General features: G+C 45.0%; 2 long non-coding RNA genes and 1 other non-coding gene across 3 annotated transcripts in view; all 3 read left to right on the top strand.

The window, feature by feature from the left end:
- LOC132022527 (uncharacterized) overlaps positions 1 to 9,983 on the top strand; it is a 21,969-nt gene extending 11,986 nt beyond the window's left edge. Inside the window, exons 2-3 of the long non-coding RNA XR_009405605.1 lie at positions 9,001 to 9,111; positions 9,299 to 9,983. This is a non-coding gene — a long non-coding RNA (uncharacterized LOC132022527). The remainder of the gene's footprint in view (positions 1 to 9,000; positions 9,112 to 9,298) is intronic.
- Positions 4,579 to 4,682, top strand: LOC132009481 (U6 spliceosomal RNA). The gene has a single exon (XR_009401954.1). It is a non-coding gene; the product is annotated as a U6 spliceosomal RNA (small nuclear RNA).
- Positions 9,984 to 13,219: 3,236 nt separating the features above from the next.
- LOC132022535 (uncharacterized) lies at positions 13,220 to 22,502 on the top strand. The gene is made up of 3 exons (XR_009405612.1): positions 13,220 to 13,633; positions 13,920 to 13,993; positions 21,526 to 22,502. It is a non-coding gene; the product is annotated as an uncharacterized LOC132022535 (long non-coding RNA).
- The last annotated feature ends 726 nt before the right edge of the window (positions 22,503 to 23,228 follow it).

Raw genomic sequence — 23,228 nt, 5'->3', positions numbered from 1 at the left:
CCCCTGGGGATAAAAATATATGTTTATAAAAAATAAAAAATTAATTTAAAAAAATTATAAGACTTCAATGAAAGAAATAAAAGAATTTATTAAAATAGATGGAATGATATCCTGTGTTTGTGGATTAGAAGAAATAATATCATTAAAATGTCCATACAACCCTAAGCCATTTAGAGATTCAGTACAATCCCTACCAGATTTCCAATGGCATTTTTCACAGAAATTATAAAAAGAATCCTAAAATTCTTATGAAACCACAAAAGACTCTGAATAGCCAAAGCAATCTTGAGCAAAAAGAACAAAGCTGGCAGAATCTCAGATTTCAAGCTATACTCCAAAGCTATAGTAATCAAAACAGTGTAGTATTTGTATAAAAATAGACCAATGGAACAGAATAGAGTGCCCACAAATAAACCCTCACAAATATTGTCAACTAATATTTGACAAAATAAGCCAAGAATGCTCAATGGGGACAAGACAGTCTCTTCAGTGAATAGTGTTGGGAAAACTGGATAATCACATCCCCCCAAAAAAGGAAATTGGATCCCTATTTTACACTACCCACAAAAATTAACATAGATTAAAGACTTAAGACCTGAAACCATTGAAATCCTATTAAAAAAAAAAACAAAAAACAACTTAGAGATGTAGCACCTGGGTGGCTCAGTTGGTTAAGTGGTTGACTTTGGCTCAGATCATGATTCTGGGGTCCTGGGACCGAGCCCTGCATTGGGCTCCCTGCTCAGTGGGGAGCCTGTTTCTCCCTCTCCCTCTGCCTACCACTCTGTCTAATTGTGCACTCTCTCTTTCTCTCTCCCTGTCAAATAAATAGATAAAGTCTTAAAAAAAAAAAAAAAAGAACATAGAGAAGAAGCTCCTTGGCAATGGTCTTGGCAATGATCTTTCAGATATGCTACCAAATGCATAAGCATCAAAGGCAAAAATAAATAAGTGGGACTACATCAAACTAACGGGTTCTGCATAGCAAAAGAAGCAATCAACAAAATGAAAAGGCAACTTACAAATGGAAGAAAAAATACTTTTAAGTCATAAAGATGACAAAGGGTTAATATCCAAAGTATATAAATATAGGAGCTCATCTAAGTCAATAGCCAAATTAAAAATGGGCAGAAAATCTGAATAGATATTTTTCCACAAATGGCCAACAGGTATGTGAAAAGATGATCAACATCACTAATCATGAGGAAAATGCAAATCAAACCCACCACAAAATATCGCCTCACCTCTGTTAGAATGACTCTCATCAAAAAGACAAGAAATAATCAGTGTTGGCAAGGATGTGGGGAAAAGGGAAACCTTATGCACTAGGAGGGGAATGTAAATTTGTACAACCATTATGGAAAATTAGTATAGTGTTTCCATAAAAAAATAAAAATAGGGGCACCTAGATAGTGCAGTCAGCTAAGCAACCAACTCGATTTCAACTCAAGTCCTGATCTCAGGATCATGAGATTGAGCCCCATGTCAGGCTCAGTGGGGGGTCTGCTTGAGACTCTCTCTTTCTCTCCCTCTGCCGCTCCCCCCCTACTGCTCGTAATCTCACTGTCTTTCAAATAACTTTAAAAAATTAAAAATAGAAGTGCTATATCATCCAACAATCCCACTTCTGGTTATATGTCCAAAGGAAATGAAAATGAAAAAAGAGCTGTCTGCACTCCCATATTCACTGCACGAACTGGATTTACCGTAGCCAAGATATGGAAACAACCTATGTGTCCATCAACAGATGACTGGATATAGAAGTTGTGAAATATATAGAGATATATATGAGAATATACATACATAGAGAACATATAGAATATTCGTATAGAATATAGATATATATTCAGTCATAACATGCCACTTGTGACAACATGGATAGACTTTGAGAGCATTACGTTGAGTGAAATAAATCAGAGAAAAATACTGTGTGATGTCACTTATATGAAGAATCTAAATTCACAGGTGAACCCCCAGAAACAGAGAGTAGAATGTGGATGCCAGAAAGTAGGAGATGTGGGAAGAGGTTGTCAAAGGGTACAAAACATCCAGTGTTAAGTTCTGGGGACCTAATATACGGCATGGTGATTATAGTTAACAATACTGTAGTATATACTTGAGAGTTGCTAAGAGACCGTGTCTTAAATATTCTCACCACAAAAAAGAAATGCTAATTATGTGAGGTGATGGGGGTGTTACTAATGCAATGACGGCAATCACTTCACAATATGTAAGCATCAAGCCAGCATGTTGTACTTGTTACACGTACACAATGTTGTATGTCGATTTTATCTCCATAAAACTAATACATGAATAAATATAACTACAAACATTAATAGTAGGTGAAAACACAAGAAACAGGTAAAGTGATTGTTTCAGTGGCAGGGATGGGAAAACTTACTTTTCGTTGTGTTCCTTTTTGTACTGTTTGATATTTTTTCCCTTTAAAACGTGTATGTGGGGGCACCTGGGTGGCTCAGTGGGTTGAAGCCTCTGCCTTCGGCTCAGGTCATGATCCCAAGGTCCTGGGATCAAGCCCCGCATCAGGCTCTCTGCTCGGCAGGGATCCTGCTTCCTCCTCTCTCTCTGCCTGCCTCTGCCTACTTGTGATTTCTGTCTGTCAAATAAATAAATAAAATCTTTAAAAAAAATAAAATAAAATAAAATAAAACGGGTATGTGGAATTGGCAGTGAGCGAAGCCTGAGATGGCTGAGGCTTGCTGGCGGGGCCTCAGGGACGGACAGCTAGATTCTCTATGATGTCTACCTGCCAGTTTTCCTACCCACCTGTGAGAACCCCCCACCCCCACCCCAGGCTTCCTCCTCAGGAGAGGGTATGCCAACAATGAGTTGACCCAGTCCCTGCCCCCACTCATCATACTGAAGAAGCCCCCTGGGGCTCAGTTGGGATTTAACATCTAAGAAGTAAAGGCCTCCGAGCTAGGTGTCTTCATTTCCAAGGTGATTCCCAACTCTGACACACATTGAGCAGGACTCCAAGAAAGAGACTGGACCCTAGCTGTGAATGAACGATGCAGATTTCTAAGAGGCTGAGCCCAGCAAGGCTATTGAGAGCCTGAAGACAGCCAGCAAAATCAGCACACATATCTGCATCTCTCTGTACAAATATCATCACCAGAAGGAGAGGACTGTGCCCTGGAGAGTTGCAACCCATGGGCCTATACTTAGAATCTGCTGGGAAGGACACCTGGGTGGCTCCGTGGGCTAAGCCGCTGCCTTCGGCTCAGGTCATGATCTCAGGGTCCTGGGATCGAGTCCCCTATCGGGCTCTCTGCTCAGCAGGGAGTCTACTTCCCTCTCTCTCTCTCTCTCTCTCTCTCTGCCTGCATCTCTGCCTACTTGTGATCTCTGTCAAATAAAAAAAAAAAAAATTAAAAAAAAAAAAAAAAAAAAAAAAAAGAATCTGCTGGGAAAAGCTGGCAAGACCCCAGGGCCGCTATTTGGGAAAATACTCTCAGCCCATCCCTGGCAGAGTGGAGTGGGGAGGTGGGGAGGACAGGGAGACAGGGGGACGCTGCACTGAGCCAGCGAACCAAATGAATCATCCAAACTACTACCTTTCTTAGTGCCCTAGTTCCCAGGTGAGCCTCATTCCTGGAAAGAGAAGGATGATGATGTCTAAGTACAACCCAGCCTGTGGAGAACCCTGCTAGAAAAGGCAACTGACGTTTACTGAATATCATGTTTTAGGCACGTACATAGATGTCATATCATTTTCATTAGAGTATAGAAATCAGAAAAAAAGTCTTGGAGGCCGTCCATCCAATCTGCCTGGCCATCTCCTCCCATCTTTGTACCACGAGTCTCATACACCTTAGAGATTCCAGTGGGACCCTGTTTCCCCCTTTTCTTCCTCCTCCTATTCTCTCCCCCGCAAAAAGTAAAATATAACATTGGAGGAAAAAAAAAAGTAAAGAGACACCTGGGTGGCTCAGTCGGCATTAAGTGTCTGCGTCAGCTCTGGTCACGATCCCAGGGTCCTGGGATGGAGCCCCGATTCTGGCTGCCTGCTCAGCGGGGAGTCTGCTTGTCTCTCTCCCTCTGCCTGCTGCTCCCTCTGCTACGCTCTGTGTGTGTGTGTGTGTGTGTGTGTGTGTATGTCAAATAAAGTTTTTAAAAAAGTGTATGTATATTTAGGGATAAAATAATGTCATTCATCAAGAAAACCAATAAGAGAGACCATGAAATTATCTCAATAAATGCCAAAAGACATATTGGATAAAACCATCACTAATTTTTAAAATTATGTTAGAATCTGAAATTAAAAATAGTGAAAATATCAAATGCTGGTGAATATGTAGAGAAATTGTATCTCTTACAGTTTATTGTGGGAATGTGAAATCTTAGAGCAATCCTAGGAAATAGTTTTGGTAGTTTCTTTAAAAAATAAAAATTCACTTACCATATGACCCAGAAATACTACTACCGGACATTTATCTCAGAGAAATGAAGCATATGTTCACATAAAAACTTGTGCCTGATTGGTCACAGCAACTTTTGTAATAAACAAATAAAATGTTCCACAATAGGTGAATGGTTAACAAAAACTGTGGTATAGTGCTTGCTTCAGCAGGACATACACTAAAATTGGAACACTACCGAGGTGAGCACCCTCCCTGCACAAGAATGACATGCAGATTCCTGAAGTGTTCCATATTGAAAACAAAAAATAAAACTGTGGTATATCTGTACCCTGGAATACTACTTGGTAATGAAAAGGAACAAACTATTGATACAACAACTTGAATGTTTCTCCAGGCATTATGCTGAAAATGCCAATTTTTAAAAAATGATTTTATTTATTTATTTGACAGAGAGAGAGAGATCACAAGTAGGCAGAGAAGCAGGCAGGGGTGGGGGGAAGCAGGCTCCCTGCTGAGCAGACAGCCCAATGCAGGGCTCGATCCCAGGACCCTGAGATCATGACCTGAGCGGAAGGCAGAGGCTTGACCCACTGAGCTACCCAGGTGCCCCATGAAAAAGCCAATTTTAAAAAGGTTACATATTATTTAATATCATACATTCTCAAAATTAAAAAAAAATTATAGAGAAAGAACTGTTTGTCAGTTGTCAGTGGTTAGGGATGGTGGTGGGGAGGAGAAAGATGTGGCCATAAGGAAATGGCATGCTGGAGGTCTTTGTAGTGATGAAACAGTTCTGTATCTTGATTGCAATGGTGGCTACACAAGCAGTTACAATGACTGGAGAAGTATACATTGTACCAGTATCAGTGTTCTGCTTTTGCTATTGTCCTGCAGTTACATAAGATAGAACCACTAGGGGACTGGGTGGAGAGTAAACAGAGACCTCTCTACTGTGTTGGCAAAATTCTGTAACCTATAATTATCTAAAAACAAAAAGTTTTAAAAAAGTATTAGAAAGGGGCGCCTGGGTGGCTCAGTGGGTTAAAGCCTCTGCCTTTGGCTCAGGTCATGATCCTAGGGTCCTGGCATTGAGCTCCGCATCAGGCTCTCCTCTCAGTGGGGAGCCTGCTTCTTCCTCTCTCTCTACCTCCTGCTCTGCCTACTTGTGATCTCTGTCAAATAAATAAATAAAATCTTAAAAAAAAAAGTATTAGAAAATGACAGGGGGTGACTGGGGGTCTCACAGAAGCCTCTGCCTTGGGCTCAGATCATGATCTCAAGATCCTGGGATCAAGCCCCACATCAGGCTCTCTGCTCAGCAGGGAGCCTGCTTTCCCCTCTCTCTCTGCCTGCTTCTCTGCCTACTTGTGATCTCTCTCTGCGACAAATAAATAAATAAAATCTTTTTAAAAAAAAAGTATTAGAAAATTACAAATTACAAATAACGAAATGTTTCTTTTGAGAGTATCTCTCTCCGACAGATAGAAACATTCTTTAACAGGGGTGCCTGGGTGGCTCAGTGGATTAAGTATTTGCCTCCAGCTCAGGTCATGATCTCCAGGTCCTGGGATCAAACCCTGCCTGGAGCTCCATATTGGGTTCAAGCTCCCCACTCAGTCAGGAGTCTGCTTCTCCTTCTCCCTCTGCCCCTCCCCACTTCTTGTGTTCCCACTCTCTCTCTCTCAAATAAATAAATAAAATCTTTGAGGGGAAAAAAGAAAAAGGGGCACCTGGGTGACTCAGTTAGTTAAGCGTCTGCCTTCGGCTTAGGTCATGTCCTGGGATGGAGCCCCAAGTCAAGATCCCTGTTCAGTCTGGAATGTGCTTGCTTCTCCCTCTTCCTCTGCCCTGCTCCTGGGCACATGCATGTTCTCTCTCTCAGTTTCTCTCTTAAATAAATAAAAGAAATCTGTAAAAAAAAAAAAAATAAAAAAAAAAAAAGAAGCATTCTTAACAATGAAACATTTGAAAACATTCTCATTAAAATAAGAAAACATTCAAAAGAAAAGCACAAGCATACCTACGGTGACACTATTATTTAATGTTGTTTTAGAAGTTTTGCCAGTATAATAAGAACTAAACAGAAATAAGAGATTTATGTGCTGAGAAGGAAATAAAATTATCTTATTTGCAGATAATATGGCACTATGCTTTAAATGTGGAAAACAACCCCAAACTCAGAATTATAAGGGAGTCCAGGACCAAGATAATGTCACAAAATCCATAGTTCAATAACCAGTTACTGAACTCTCCCCCTTACAATAGTAGCAAATATACAAAAAGCTTAGGAATAATCCTAATGAAAAATATATGCAAGACATATATGTATAAAATCTATTTGATGAAAACTGAAAAGCTTCACTGAGAGATAATGAGTATTGTAACAACTTTATTTCAAATTTAAACGTGTAAGTATAAAAACACAAAGCAAAAAAGAAAGTGATGCATCCATTCTAAGGGTCTTGGTAAGATTTTAAAATTCTCACAACTACATCATCCAATGAATTATAAGCAAAAAATATTTATGTTGTATATTCTAGCTCTGCATTACCCAAAACAGTAGTCATTGGCCCTAGGAACTACAGCTGCCTCTCTGCCTACTTGTGATCTCTCTCTGTCAAATAAATAAATAAAATATTTAAAAAAATAAAATAAAATGCACAATAGAGTTTGAAGATTTACTATAAAATGTAAAATATCTCATTCATAATTGTGTTGATTACATGTTAAAATCATATTTTGGATGTATTAGGTGATGTAAAATGTGTTACTAAGATAATGGTTACTACAGAACTTTAAGTCACGAGTATTTCCTCACCTTTATGGCTCACGTTATATTTTAACTGGACAGCACTGTTACAGATTTTTCATTTCACCCTTTCATGTACCTATAGACCTTACTGCCCATTAAAATTACCTAGTTGCGGGATGCCTGGGTGGCTCAGTGGGTTAAAGCCTCTGCCTTCGGCTCAGGTCATGATCCCAGGGTCCTGGGATCGAGCCCCACATTGGGCTCTCTGCTCAGCGGGGAGCCTGCTTCCTCCTCTGTCTCTGCCTGCCCCTCTGACTACTTGGGGTCTCTGTCAAATAAGTAAGTAAGATCTTTAAAAAAATAAAATAAATTTAAAAATGTGAATTTTCCCCAGCCTATGGCCCGATCATAGCAAAATTTTCAGTTAATAAAAACGAAGTAATTGATTTTTTTTAAAGTTGTATATGATTCTCAAGAGCACAGTTACTAATGTTTGAGCTGGTTCTGAGAGGATGGCCTATAGGATGGATTTAAAACAAAGGTTTGTGCACTTTTCTCCCCTTTCTGATCACAGCATCTCTAGGAGGTGGGCAAGGCAAGAGATTTTAATCCCCATTTTTAGATGAAGACATTGGGGCCCACAGAGGGCAAGTGGGTTGCCAAAGATTGTGTGACTAGTTACATAGCATAACCTTGACTGGAACACACCTTTCGACACCTGTCCAAGGCCCTCCTCGGTTAAGTGTCTGCCTTCTGCTCAGGTCATGATCCCAGATTCCTGGGATCGAGTCCCACATCAGGCTCCTTGCTCAGTGGGGAGTCTGCTTCTCCTTCTCCGTCTGCCTCTCCCTCTCTCTCAAATAAATCAAATCTTTGTTTTTAAAGACTTTATTTATTTACTTATTTGTCAGAGAGAGAGAACGAGAGCACACAAGTGAGCAAAGTGGCAGGCAGAGGCGGAGAGAAGCAGGCTCCCCGCTGAGCAAGGAACCCAATACGGGTTTTGATTCCAGGACCCTGGGATCATGACCTGAGCAGAAGACAGCGTCTTTGTTTTTTTGTTTTTGTTTTGTTTTGTTTTTAGAAGGCAGCGTCTTTTTTTTTTTTTTTTTTTTTTGAGACAGAAAGATATCACATAGAGGCAGAGAGAAGGAGAGAGAGAGAGAGAGAAGGAAGCAGGCTCCCTGCTGAGCAGAGAGCCCGATGCGGGGCTTGATCCCAGGACCCTGAGATCATGACCTGAGCAGAAGACAGCGTCTTTTTTTTTTTTTTTTTGTTTTTTTTTTTTTTTAAAGGGGGCCGTGTCTTTTTTTTTTTTTTTTTTTTTTGACAGACAGAGATCACAAGTAGGCAGAGAGGCAGGCAGAGAGAGAGAGAGAAGGAAGCAGGCTCTCCACGGAGCAGACAGCCCGATGCGGGGCTCGATCCCAGGACCCTAGGATCATGACCTGAGCCGAAGGCAGAGGCTTTAACCCACTGAGCCACCCAGGTGCCCCAGAAGGCAGCATCTTAACCGATGGAGCCACGAAGGCGTCCCTAAATAAAATCTTTTTTTTTTAAAAGAAAAGAATGGGGCGCCTGGGTGGCTCAGTGGGTTAAGCCGCTGCCTTCGGCTCAGGTCATGATCTCAGGGTCCTGGGATCAAGCCCCGCATCGGGCTCTCTGCTCAGCAGGGAGCCTGCTTCCTTCTCTCTCTCTCTGCCTGCTTCTCTCCGCCTCTGCCTGCCACTTTGTAATTTCTCTCTGTCAAATAAATAAATAAAATCTTTAAAAAAAAAAAAAGAAGAGGAAGAGAGACCAGAGTGCTGACCCCCTCCCTGTGCTCCACTCCCTGCCCACCTCCCTCTCTCCATCTTTTCACAGGCACAGAGGAGAGACTGTGTGAGGACTCATGGAGGAGACTGCCATCTGCAAACCAGGAAGAAAGGCCTCATCCTGCTGGCACCTGGATCTCAGACTTCCAGCCTCCAGAATGTAAGGGAATAGATTTCTATTATTTAAGCTCCCCAACCTCAGGTACTTTGTTATGGAAGCCTGACTGAGACAAGAAGTTATAATGCTGTACCCAAGGTCAAGGTCAGAAGATAAGGGCATAATGGAGCCTCGATTTGCACCCAGAACTTTTTTTTTTTTTTTAAGATTTTATTTATTTATTTGACAGGGAGCAGAAGAGAGAGCGCAAGAAAGCAGAAGCAGGGGGAGCAGGAGAGGGAGAAGCAGACTCCCTGCTGAGCAGGAAGCCTGATGACCCTGCCTCAATCCCAGAACTCCAGGATCAGGACCAAAGCTGAAGGCAGGTGCTTAACCAACTGAACCACCCAGAAGTTCCTGTACCCAGAACTATCTGGACCCTCCCCTCATGTAGTGATTGTGTGGGTCAGGTCAGTGCTTCTCAAACGTTGATGGCTATCAGAAATGCCCAGGGGAGTGCCTCGCTGCCTCAGCTGGAAGAGCATGCAATTCATGGTCTCGGGTTGTGAGTTGGACCCCACATTGGGAGTAGAGATTACTATGAAAAATAAATAAAATTTAAAAAAAAAGAAAGAAAGAAAGAAAGAAAGAAGAAAAGAAAAGAAAAGAATGCCCAGGGTAAGGTTTGGCCCTTACCCTGGTTATGGTGAGCTATGTGAGGCCTCAGATTCTGCATTTTAATAAGTGATATCCCCACCAGATGATTGTTGAAGGTGGTCCCAGACCGCGCTTTGAGAAACGCCACTCTGCTCTCAGCCTGCGGGTTCAGAGAGATATGGCAGGGAGCTGGTGACCCACAAAACATACATAAAAGTTCTACAAAGATATGCAAAAAACACTGTCAGCCTCTGAGGAGGCTTGAGGGTCTGCTATGAGAGGGAGGTTTATTTTTAAATTTTTGTTTTATTTTATATTTTTAATTTTATTTATTTAAAGATTTTATTTCTTTATGTGTGAGAGAGAGCACGAACAGTGGGGGGGGGGAGGCAGGGAGAAAAGCAGATTCCCCACTGAGCAGGAGTCCCACCTGGGGGCTCTATCCCAGAATCCACACCCCCCCTCCATCATGACCTGAGCCCAAGGCAGATGCTTAACTGACTGAGCCAGCCAGGCACCCCTGTTTCGTGTTTTTTACCCTTAAGAATGTACTATTTTTCAATTTAAAAACTAATTGGAGGGGCACCTGGGTGGCTCAGTCACTTAAGCGCCTGCTTTCGGTTCAGGTCATGATCCCAGCGTCCTGGGATCCAGCCCCACGATCCCAGCCCCACGTCAGGCTCCCTGCTCAGTGGGGGGCCTGCTTCTCCCTCTGCCTACAGCTCTGCCTGCTTATGCTCTCTCTTTGTCAAATAAATAAATAAAATCTTAAAAAAAAAAAACTAACTTGAAAAGAGAGATCATGAACTTGAAGAGCTTGTTATTGGCATGGTGCTCCACAAACAGGTGCTCAACAAGTAAAAAATTCCTTTTGTCGGGGTGCCTGGGTGGCTCAGTGAGTTAAAGCCTCTGCCTTTGGCTCAGGTCATGATCTCAGGGTCCTGGGATCCAGCCCCACATCAGGCTCTCTGCTCAGCGGGGATCCTGCTTCCCTTCCTCTCTCTCTCTTCTCTGCCTGCCTCTCTGCCTCCTTGTGATCTCTGTCTGTCAAATAAATGAGTGAAATCTTTAAAAAAAAAAAATTCCTTTTGCCATCTTCCACTCAAACATTTGCCATCCCTGCCCTTCCCTCCCTCCTGCGCCCAACAGTATCTCCATGTGTGCATTTGATTAGCAAATACTAATTTAATGTGTATTCCAGGCACTATTCTTTTTTTTTTTTTAAGATTTTATTTATTTATTTGACAGAGAGAAATCACAAGTAGATGGAGAGGCAAGCAGAGAGAGAGAGAGGGAAGCAGGCTCTCCGCTGAGCAGAGAGCCCAATGCGGGGCTCGATCCCAGGACTCTGAGATCATGACCTGAGCCGAAGGCAGCGGCTTAACCCACTGAGCCACCCAGGCGCCCTCCAGGCACTATTCTAACAGTACAGCTGCTCCCATAAAACAGACGGTCCCTCCCAGCCTGCCTAGAGCTTTCAGTCCCTGTCCTCACCTCTGGCAATTCTGACTTCTTAATTCCTGTCTCCCCAGGCTTAAAGGGGCCATCCCCATACACAAACCTAAACTAGCTTTTCCACTCCCGTCCCTCAGAACCTGACCTAAGCTCTCCTCCATGGAGCCTCCAGGCCCCTGGTGATATTCCTTAATCAGGGGACTCCTAAGAGCCTTTGGACCAGCTTCCTGCTGCCCTCTGCTGGGGCTCCTTAGGGCTCACGCCCTTCTTCCCGGCCTGCCTCTCTCTGCTTGGCATCTACTCCATCTTGGTGGGTAGACTTCAGGGATATGTGCCCCAGAATATACTGGCTTTTCCTGGCCCCTGTGACTCAAAGCTGGGATCTCTGTGATCATAAGTCTGAGCCAGAATGTCCCTAAAGACCACTCTCTTAAAAGAGACAATGCTGTATAGGCGGGCAGTGGAACCAGTGTGTGTGTGTGTGTGTGTGTGGTGGAGGGAGGAAGGTGTGGGTCCTTCAGGTGATGCCTTTAATAGGATTTTTTAAAAGATTTTATTTATTTATTTGACACACAGAGATCACAAGTAGGCAGAGATACAGGCAGAGAGGGAGGAGGAAGCAGACTTCCCACTGAGCAGAGAGCGAGATGCAGGGCTCAATCCCAGGACCCTGAGATCATGACTTGAGCAAGGCAGAGGCTTAACCCACTGAGCCACCCAGGTGCCCCCTAATAGGATTTTTAAAATTCTTTCTTTTACTCTTTGTTTTTTATCTTTTGCCAAATGCAATTTATATTCATTTAGAAACATCAGAATATAGAGACATGAAAAGATTTAATTTCACCTGGAGACCATTTCTGCTCATACCTGGAGCAGGAACAGAGGGGAAAGAGTACTAGGCCAGGAGCCAGGACACTGGGTTCTAGACCTCACTGTCCTCTCGCTGTATGACCCTGAACAAGCCCCTTCTTTCTTAGAGCCTCAACTTATCATACACACAAAAAATGAGCACCCCAACAAAGGGCCCCAATGGCTTTCCTCCTCTGAGGTCTAAGTCAGTGGTCCCAAGTAGTCCCCCATCAATTAGACCCTTAGGCCGCTCCAACTTTCAAACACTACAAATATTGAAAAGCAGTAAAAGTAGGCTAAAACAGATTACAAATGGGGGGAGGAGCTCTGAAAAGTTCTGAAAATGCACAAAAATCCTTAAAAACTTTTATAGGATTGAAAATTGCCTTATGGAGCATTAAACAGCTGACACTACAGGGGAAAAAAACAGCAACTAGGGAATATTTATTTTCAATCAAATCTTTGTTTCAATCAAAATGTTGTATTCGTGGGGTGCCTGGGTGGCTCAGTGGGTTAAAGCCTCTGCCTTCGATCCCACCCAGGGTCCTGGGATAGAGCCCTGCATCAGGCTCTCTGCTCAGCAGGGAGCCTGCTTCCTCTTCTCTCTCTCTCTGACTCTCTGCCTACTTGTGATCTCTATCTGTCAAATAAATAAATAAAATCTAAAAAAAAAATGTATTCGTGAGAATGCTTTCACAAAAATTGCTTTCAGTTCCATCATACATCTGTGTGAGGCAGCCGGCAAGCAAGAGTTTCCCTCCGGATCCCCCATGAACTCAGAAGACGTCTGGGATCCCCGCTCTTGGCGAAATAAACATGAGACTGACCGCAGGCATGCGTACACCTGGCAAGCATTTACTGATTCTCTTCTTGTCGGGCTCTGTGCCGGGGGTCTGGGATACGGGGCAGCCAAGATAGCCCTGCCATGCTCTTCCCACCGGGGCTCCCAGCCAGCCTGCCAGTGCAGACAGACACGTCCATGTGTCATTCCAGGCAGGGTAAGACGAGGTGAGAACTGGAAGTCACAGCAAATGAAAGAGGCAGGCAGGGAAGCCACCACCCTGTCCCTCCAGTCGCCATGAGGATCCTCAGAAAGATCTTCCAGCTATTTTTGCTGTGAAACACATTATCCCAACACTCAGTGTCTCAAACCAACCATTGTATCTTGCTCAGGATTCCGTAGGTCAAGAAATCAGAGGGCGTGGCAGGAACAGCTTGCCTCTGCTCTGAAATGCCTGGGGCCTCCCCTGGGAAGATCAGTGGCCGGGGGTGACTCCAGGGCTGGGGACAGGAGTCACACAGAGCTATGTTCACCCGTGTGCCCCGAGGTCAGTACTGCCTGCTGCCTGGGCCATAACTGTAGCAGTTTTCCAGAGTGCGAACGTATGGCCTCGGCACACACAGCGTGGAGGCGTCAGGGTCCCTGCGGCCCGGCATGGCAGCTCGGACCCCACACAGGAGCATCCGAGGCAACAAGGCCTTTCCTGCCCTCACTACGGAAGTCCTGAGGTGCGCTTCCCGGAATCCTATTGGTTACAAGCAAGCCACACGCCTGCCAGGTTGACAAGAAGGATGATTAGACACCACGTCTTGACCGGCAAAGAATAAGGTTCCAAGAAGACGGGTGAGAAAGGAGGTTGCGTTGTGGCCATCTTTGACACCATGTACCACACCCGGGGTGATCCAGGCACCGCATTTACTGCCCAGCATGGGAGGGCAGGCCGAGTGGAGCCCAGCTGGAGGTGGGGTGGAGGTCAGAAGGGAGAGAAGCTGGACTCCTCTGAGGGCCAATTCCATTGGACCATGGCTTCAGTTTCTCCCCCGCCCTGAGGGTCCCGTGTCTCCAGCCCAGAGCCTGCTTCTGAACTTCAGACCAGTGTGTCCACCTTCCCGCCTGCTCTACCTTTCAGTGCCTCAGCCTGTTCTTGAGAGCAACGGAGGCGCCGATATGCTCCACCTCATGCCTGACACATGGACGCGCCCAGTAAGTGGTAGTGATTATTCGGCATCTGTGGAGATTTCAAAGCCAGTTCCAACCCAACGACTCCAACACTGAACTCCTAAGGTGCTGCCCCTGCCTGCCCCTCCCTCCGTGTCCCCTACCTGCAGGAACAGACCACCGTCCCTCCTCTTGTCCATGTCAGAGGTCTGGCGGTCATCTTTCATACCTCGTGCTCTCTCTCTCCCCGTAGCCAACCTGATCCCAAATCTTGACAAACTTACCTTCTAGATGGGTCTCTAATTTTCCCACTCTTCTCCATCGCTACCCTAACACCTAGTCCAAGTTTACAGTCATTTCTCCTTTGGACTCTGACCTCCTTACTGGGCTTGCGAATTCCCTAGGCCCTTCCACCCACCCACATCCGTTTTTCACACAGCAAGCTGACAGAATAGTTTCCAAACATAAAGCTGATCATGTCATTCCCCCCTGATTAATGTCCTCTATCCTTTTTGCTCTAAAGCAAAGGCAGATCTTTTTTTTTTTTTTTAAGATTTTATTTATTTATTTGACAGACAGAGATCACAAGTAGACAGAGGCAGGCAGAGAGAGAGGAAGGGAAGCAGGCCCCCTGCTGAGCAGAGAGCCCGATGTGGGACTCGATCCCAGGACCCTGAGATCATGACCTGAGCCGAAGGCAGCGGCTTAACCCACTGAGCCACCCAGGCACCCAAAGGCAGATCTTTTAAAAAGCCTACAAAGTCCTACCTCTCTCCCTCCTGTCAGCGCCACTCTCCATCCCCCACCCTCACTGTGCTCCCTTCCGCCGCAAGACCTTCGTACCCCTGTGCCAGCAGTGCCCACGCCCCTTCCCACTCTGCTCCCACCTCCTGCAGATTAACAGCTCAAGGGTCACCTCCTTAGAGGAGCCTTCTCTGCCTACCTGTGAGGTTCACCCACCAGACCTTGGTAGGCTCTTGGAGCCCCAGCAATCTCCTTCGTAGTACGTGTGACAGTTGGCATCTACATTGGTATGGTGATTATTTGAATCTCTTTCTCCTCCAAAACCCTGCAGGCTCCATGAGGGTAGGGATTGTGTCTGGTTTTGCTCACTCTTGTATCCCAAACCCTAAAACAGCACCTGACACATAGTTCAATAAATATTTGTTGATTGGATGGATGGACGGATGGATGGACGGACGGATGGATGGACGAGAGAGAGAAGAGGGATCAGGGCCCTAGGAAGCATTTAGAGAATGTTGCTGAATAAAGAAACAGGCAGGTTGGACAGAGCCCAGATGACTCACAATACACCTGATTTTCCAGCCTTCCGGCAGATGCGAGACCAGAAGGGGATCTGTTAGGCTGGAGGAAAAAGTGATTCCGTTAGGACTGAAAACACATCCTCCCTGCCCTAAGGCCTGTCTCCTGGAGGTGTTGGAGACTTGAATAGTTTTACCTGCTTCCAGAACTTAGTATGCCTCCCTGGTCCAACCTCCTTTTCCAGATAAGGATCAGCCCAGCCGTGAGACTTGGCCACCACTGGGAGGCAGTGCAGGGGTGGAGAAAATGGGGCTTAGACACCGACAGACTGTGCTATTCACAGACTCTCTAGTCCAGGCTCTTCCCCCTGGGGTAGTAGCACCTAAGTCTCACCACCTGAATGGCTAACTGACCACACCCCCAAATCCTCAGTGACCTCCTGCAATCATCTGCGGGTGCCTTCACACGCCCACCCACAATGACTGTGGCTTCCCCTTCCAGCCCCGACCCATTCTTCACTGGGCTTGGAGAGGTCAGAGAGCTGCCCTTCGACAGGGTTGAGAGTGTCAGACTCCAGGCTGCTTTGGAGAAATAGGAAGAAATAAGTCCTCTGTTTCTAAAAGCTAACATCCAGTCTTTGTGGCCTCATATTGGGACTTTATATCCAGTTTACAGGAGGAAACTGAGGCAAAGAGAAGTTTAATAATTTGCAGCACAAAGTTGCTATAAAGTTCCAATGAGATTAAGGAGGCAAAAGGGTTTATAATCCATGTCTCCCTGATCCGAGTTAGGAGTTCTTTGTGCTCAGGGACGATTTGCTCAATCAAGACACTTTACTTAGGGTAGGGCTTCCTTAGAAATCTTTGTGAACTCGTTAATAAAGAACTGTACTAAAGTAGGCTCTCAAATAACGTGCCAGACTCTCTAGGAAATGTGTGTGCCTCTCCTGTGATGGATTTCAGGCACTGCAATAAGTTAGCTAGAGAGATCTAGGGCAACGGGGAAGGCTCTGTCTAATGACCTTCGAAGGGTACCTAATCAGTCTTCCTTAGAAGAAGGAAGAAGGGGTGCCTGGGTGGCTCAGTGGGTTAAAGCCTCTGCCTTCAGCTCAGGTCATGATCCCAGGGTCCTGGGATAGAGCCCCACATCGGTCGGGCTCTCTGCTCTGCCGGGAGCCAGCTTCCTCCTCTCTCTCTGCCTGCCTCTCTGCCTACTTGTGATCTCTGTCAAATAAATAAATAAAATCTTAAAAAAAAAAAAAAAAAAAAGAAGAAGAAGAAGAAGGAAGACCAGTCTTGCCTCAGTCTTTGAACCTAAAAGCATAGTGGTGGAGAGTAAGGACCAATGTGATGGCTCATGCTGAGAGGATCCCAGATCAGTTGAGACTAGAAGAGGATATGCCAACAGAGGAGAACCCACAGGATGACCCAGACTGCCCCCATAACTCCTGCACTAAATGTTCTCTCTGTCCCAAGTTCCCCCCGTAGTAGGGTATACCAGTCCCAGCACCATGGCTTCCCCATATGGACATCACAAAGGCAACCATGAGCCGCAACCTCCAGCCCATTGGTCAGTGCCTAAAGGAACATAGCCCCAAAGCAGCCCCTCCCCTTTCAGAAGCCCCCGCTGGGCTCACCCTCAGGCACAATGACTACCAGAACCAGAGAGGACAGGCCCTTGCAGAAATAGCATGCTTTCTATTTGTCCAAGTTCCTCCTCTTCTACCTCGTTCCCCCTCACCACACTCCTGTGCAGTAGAGTTCCCTGTAAGACCTAGTACACAAATGAGGGAGTACTACCTAGCAGTAAAAACCAAAATTCTTGTGTGTGGTGACCTTCCCATCCCTAGAGGAGTTCAAGCAGGCACCGAATAACCGCCTGGGAAGAGCACTCCCAACCCAAACTTAAACAGCCGGCAGTTCCTGCGGATTCTATGCCTGTGACCCATTTCCCCCTGCACTTGTCTCGGCAGGTCCCAATTCTGCCCATCCAGGAGCCATTCCCCTGCCCTGTTGGCCCTTCCTAACAGCAAATAGCCCTAGGTCTCCTATAGGACAGTCTAGCAGTTTGGCCTGGACCTGGGCCATCTGGGAGTTGACCAAACTGCTTTCCCAGACTTTACTGCTAGGTTCACCATCAACTAAAATACTCACTGACCCCTCACACGGCAGACTCTCCACCTCCGTATTGTGCTCCTGCCATTACCTCTGCTTAGCAGGCTCTTTGTCTGCAGTGCACCCTGTCACTGCTTGCCCACCATGTCCTTCCTGATCCCGCTTAACTGCCATCTCCTCTGTTGAAGCCCTTCAAATTCTGTTTTTTCCCTTAACACTTGGTCTGCATCTCTTTTCTGAAGCTCACTTCTGTCTTGTGAGGTTTGCATACTTCAAGGATAATGTGTTGTAACCTGTACTAGTTTGCAAGTCTTCTACAGTGCAGGATTGGGCACGGGTCATCTTATCAGCCTCTGGCATAGCATGGGGCCCACAGCAGGAACAGTGCATTCAGTGTGCCTTGTGAATGAATTAGTGGTCAATCCAGACCCTAGCTAGACTGCTGTTCACTGCCGAATAGAAGAATATTTGTCCCAGAAGCGTTCAATAAATACCTGTGGAGCGAACAAACTGCTTTTATAATTGTAGACCTCCCTGAGACTTCCTGTGTTGCACTTACAAAAAGACACAGAGACTGTGACAAAAATCCCTTGTACCTAAACCTAAGTTAGAAAAGAAAGCATCACAGGGGCGCCTGGGTGGCTCAGTGGGCTAAGCATCTGCCTTTGGCTCAGGTCATGATCTCAGGTTCCTGGGATTCAGCCCTACTTCAGGCTCCCTGCTCAGCGTGGAGTCTGCTTTTCCTTCTCCCTCTGCCTGCCTCTCCCCTTGCTTGTGCTCTCTCTCTAATAAATTAAAAATTTTAAATAAATTAAAAAAATAAGAGCATTACAGACACAGATGGACCTGTCTGTGTAGCCCCACCCAATCCTGTTCAGCTCCTCCCCGTTAGAGAGGCACTGCTCTCCTGATACGGGGCCATATTCCCAAGCTACGACTGCATATGTCATTATGTTTGGAGCCACAGCAACTCGTAGTAGTGGAAGCAGCAGTATGACTGCAGGTGAAGCTGGGATGCTGGCAACAGCACTTGCTGGAGCGGAAAGGCAACTCTTACCCTTAGCTTGGGAGAATGTGAATTGTTACTTATAGGTAACAAAATTAGAAACAATATAAAAGAGAGCAGTGCCTAAATTCACTTAGATGTCTGGAGATTTTAAAAGTTGGTTTATTGGGGCACCTGTGTGGCTCAGGTTAAGGTCTGACTCTTGATTTCAGTTCAGGTCTTGATCGCAGGTTCATTGAGTTCAAGCCCCACACTGGGCTCCATACTAGGCATGGAGCCTACGTAAAATAATAACAAAATAAAAAAATAAAACAAAATCTGATTTCTCTAATGGATCTATTCTATACATTATGAATTAGTAAAATGTTACTGTTAATAATTTTTAAATTGATTTGTCTAGAAGAACATGGATCTTTTTAAAAAAGCTTTTGTAGGTATGTGTTTATTTGTTTAAGTAATCTCTATGCCCAATGTAGGGCTTGAACTCAGGCTTCTATATCAAGAGTTGCAGGCTCTGCTGACTGAGCCAGCCAGTTGCCCTGAACATGGGTCTTTGTTATTTGCATTCCTCACAAAAACAAAATAAAAGGATTGCAAGAGGTACTGAGGGATAGTGATAGGAACACTAAACTTTCTAATGGCCTTGGGTTGAGTTACCGTTTCTAAACCTCAATTTCCCCATCTTTTTTTTTTTTTTTTTTTTTAAGTGGGCTCCACACCCAGCGCAGAGCCCAATGTGGGGCTTGAATTCACAATCCTGAGATCAAGACCTGAGCTGAGATCAAGAGTCAGATGCCCAACTGACTGAGCCACCTAGGCACCCCTCCCCATGGAATATATGTTGTTTTGAATTTATCCCAAGCCGCCTTTCAAGAATAGCTGGAATTAATTTGGGGGAGTTGTAAAAATCAAAGAAATAATGAATGTGAAAGTTCATGCAAATTATATGAAGCTGCGGTTATTTGGTAGTGTTAACGCCAGCAATACTAAATACGCCACCTAGTGGCAAAAAAGCGTAACTGCCTCCAGGTATGCCTGCTTGGGCTCTCTCGCCAACTCTCTCAAATATTTTTTAAATGTGCAACCATAAGCATTTTATTTTACTTAAGATTTTTAAAAGATTTTACTTATCTGAAAGAGACAGAGATAGTGACAGAGAACAAGAGCAGGAAGGAGAGGGAGAAGGCCACTCCCTACTAAGCACGGAGTCTGACTCAGGGTAGTTCCAGGACTCTGGGATCATGCCTTGAGTCGAAGGCAGTTGCTTAACTGACTGAGCCACCCAGACATTCCTCAAATAAATAAAATCTTTTTTTAAAAAAATATTTGATTTATTTATTTGAAAAAGAGAGCGAGAGATCACAAGCAGGCAGAGAGGCAGGGGGAAGCAGGCTCTCCGCTGAGCAGAGAGCTCAATGCGGGGCTCGATTCCTCGGACCCTGAGATCATGACCTGAGCTGAAGGCAGAGGCCCAACCCACTGAGCCACCCAAGCGCCCCTAAAATCTTTTTTTAAAAAGGATATTTATTTATTTATTTAACAGTAAGAGAGAGAGCACAGGCAGGGGGAGCAGCAGGCAGAGAGAGGGAGAGAGAAGCAGGCTCCCTACTCCATGGAAAAGGGAGCCAATGTGGGGTTTGATCCCAAGGTTCTGGAATCATGACTCAAAATGAAGGCATATGCTCAACTGACTGAGCTACCCAGGCGCCCCTAAATAGAATCTTTTTTTTTTCTTTTTAAGATTTTGTTTATTTGACAGAGAGAGAGATCACAAGCAGGCATAGAGGCAGGCAGAGAGAGAGGGGGAAGCAGGCTCCCTGCTGAGCAGAGAGCCTGATGCGGGACTGGATCTCAGGACCCTGAGATCATGACCTGACCTGAGCCGAAGGCAGAGGCTTAACCCACTGAGCCACCCAGGTGCCCCCCCCCCCTAAATAGAATCTTAAAAGAAAAACAAAAACAAAAAAAACTGACTTGATGGCTCAGTCAGGTATGCATCTACCTTCAGCTCAGGTCATGATCCTGCTCAAGCTAGCAACCTGGGGGAGCCAGGTTGATGTTAGCAGCATCCTGGGGTTGAGCCCAAATTTGGCTCCTTGGTCAGCAGGAGCCTGCTTCTCCCTCCTCCTCTGCCTGCCACTCTGCCTACTTGTGCTCTCTGTCAAATAAATAAGGAAATGAAATCTTTTTAAAAAAATGAAAAAAAAGAAAACCCAAGGTATTATTGCAAACTGAAAGAACTAAGCTATAAAGAGACTATCCTAAAAGCGAGTACACACACACACACCAAAAGAAAAAAGAAAAAGAAACACAGATTACAAAGGAGTGGGAGATAGAATGACACCTGACTTCTCAACAGCAGTTTTTTAATCTAGAAACAATAAGCCACTAAACATTCTTAGGAAAAGTTACTTCCCACCTATTTTCTATTCCAAGTCAAGTTCTCTATCAATCATCAGTGAGGGTTGAAAAAAGACCTTTTTTTCCAAGATCTCCAAAACTTTTTTCAACTCCCATGTGCATTCATTTAACATTTATGTGCATTAAGATTGAGAACCTACTACATACCAGACATTACTCTAGATACTAGGGATATAGCAGTGAACAAACAATGTCCTTGTTCTAATGGTTTTATAATCTAAAAATATCAACATAATGTGTCAGGTAGTAATCGGTACTCTGAAGAATAGCAGGATTGAGGAGAAGGAGTGCTGGGCCCCCTTTTATTTATTTTTTATTTATTTATTTATTTATTTTTAAGATTTTATTTATTTATTTGTCAGAGAGAGAGCAAGAGCGAGCACAGGCAGAAAGAGTGGCAGGCAGAGTCAGAGGGAGAAGCAGGCTCCCTGCGGAGCCAGGAGCCCGATGTGGGACTCAATCCCAGGACGCCGGGATCATGACCTGAGCCGAAGGCAGCTGCTTAACCAACTGAGCCACCCAGGCGTCCCTGGGCCCCCTTTTAGATAGGGCCCATGATGTTACAGTTGAGCACACCTAAAGAACAAGCCATGTGGATAGCTGGGGTTAGGAGCCTTCCAAGCTGAGGAATTAACCAGGGCAATGGCTCTGGGAGGAGGGTCTGTGAAATCAGGCCACCAATACTGAAAAGGGTATTAGGAGAACAGAGGTGGCTGGAGGAACCCAGGTCACGGGGGCCCTTTGTACTGGATACTTTCCTCTTGTCCCTCCAGACCTACTCTCCACCCTTCTCGGCTGCCTGGGAACCTGATGTACATGGACCATACCAACAGGCTCCCCTAGCCTCTGGCTTCCTGTGAGATTGGCTGATGGAAAGACCCTGCAATGAATCAGAAGGCACGAGTCCTTACTGAGGATCACAGCTTCTACAGGTGACTCTCTGCGGCCGAGTTCCCTTGCACTCTTCACACTGGGGTGGAAATGCTAGTGTCTCCCCCAGGTTGCTAGCTTGAGGGAATCATACGCAGTATGCCCTGTGACTTCCCTAAACCCCACTCATATCTTTGTAAAACATTGCTTTAATAGATTCTTTCCAAATTCCTCAATGCTGGTATGACATCCATTTTCCATCAGGATCCCAACACTCCCTTATAGGGCAAGATAAGGATTTTCAATTTTATTCTGAGATGGGAAACCACTGGGGGTTTTGGAACCTATGAGACATCATGTGACTTGCATTTTATTTTTTAATAAAATAAAATGTGAGTGGTATGGCGGGGGGTAGGGGAGATGGAGAGAAAGAATCTTAAGCGGGACTCCATACTCAGCACGGAGCCTGATGGAGGCTCACATCTCCTGACCCTGCGCCAAAATCAAGAGGGGGACGCTTGGGGGAAAAAAAAAAAGAGCTGGATGCTTAACTGACTAAGCCACCCAGGCTCCCAAACAACTTAAATTGTAAAAGGTCACTTTAGATGCTGGATGTAGAAAATGCCTCAGTGGGGTCACAAGTGGGAAGAGAACAGGCAGCTTTTTGAGTAGGAAGGGTAGAAAGTGACTTGGGCTAGGGTGGTTGTAGTAAAAGTCCTAGGTGTTTAAATGTAGGCATAGGGACGCCTGGGTGGCTCAGTGGGCTAAAGCCTCTGCCTTCAGCCCAGGTCATGATCTCAGGGTCCTGGGAGCGAGCCCTGCATCGGGCTCTCTGCTCAGCAAGGAGCCTGCTTCCCCCTCTCTCTCTGCCTGCCTCTCTGCCTACTTGTGCTGTCAAATAAATTTAAAAAAAGAAATCTTTAAAAAAATAATAAATGTAGGCATATACTGTAAAGGTAAAGGTAGAGCTAAGAGGACTTGGTGATCAAGTATATGCGGCATTAAGAGTGAAAAGTCAAAGACTTAGGTGTTTGGTCTGAGGATAAATTGCCATTTACTGAGTTGGAGATGTGTGGGGAGAGAGCAGGTTTGGCCTGCAAAAATCAAGAGCTCTGTTTGGGATTAAAAAAAAATGTCAGGAATTTATTAGAGATCTAAGTGGGGATGTTGACTAGGCAGATGCACACTAAGGCTGGAGTTCAGACTGCAAAAGGGAAAAGGTTTTTAGTTGTCTTGTAAAATGATATTTCTAAAACCACACATATTCAAAACTTTGATTAATAAATACGGTGGGGACCCCTGGCTGACTCAGTAGAGCCCGTAACTTAATCTCAGGGATCCTTGTGAGTTTGAGCCCCATGCTGGGCATAGAATTTACTTAAAAAACAAAACAAAAACAAAAACCAGCTGTCGCTTGAGGGAAAGATGATTTTCAAGTTGCTTTTTTTTTTTTTTTTTTCTTAAACTCTATCCTCAACACGGAGCTCAAACTCATGAGGACGCTGAGGTCAAGAACTGCATGCTCTACTGACTGACCAGCCAAGCATCCCCAAAAAAAGATTTTTAGATGAAGAGAACAGTTGTTGAAGGAAGCCTTCAAACCCTA

The sequence above is a fragment of the Mustela nigripes genome, chromosome 1, assembly GCF_022355385.1.
Source record: "Mustela nigripes isolate SB6536 chromosome 1, MUSNIG.SB6536, whole genome shotgun sequence".
In the NCBI taxonomy this organism is placed as follows: Eukaryota; Metazoa; Chordata; class Mammalia; order Carnivora; family Mustelidae; genus Mustela; species Mustela nigripes.
This window is presented reverse-complemented; position numbering and strand designations above follow the sequence as displayed.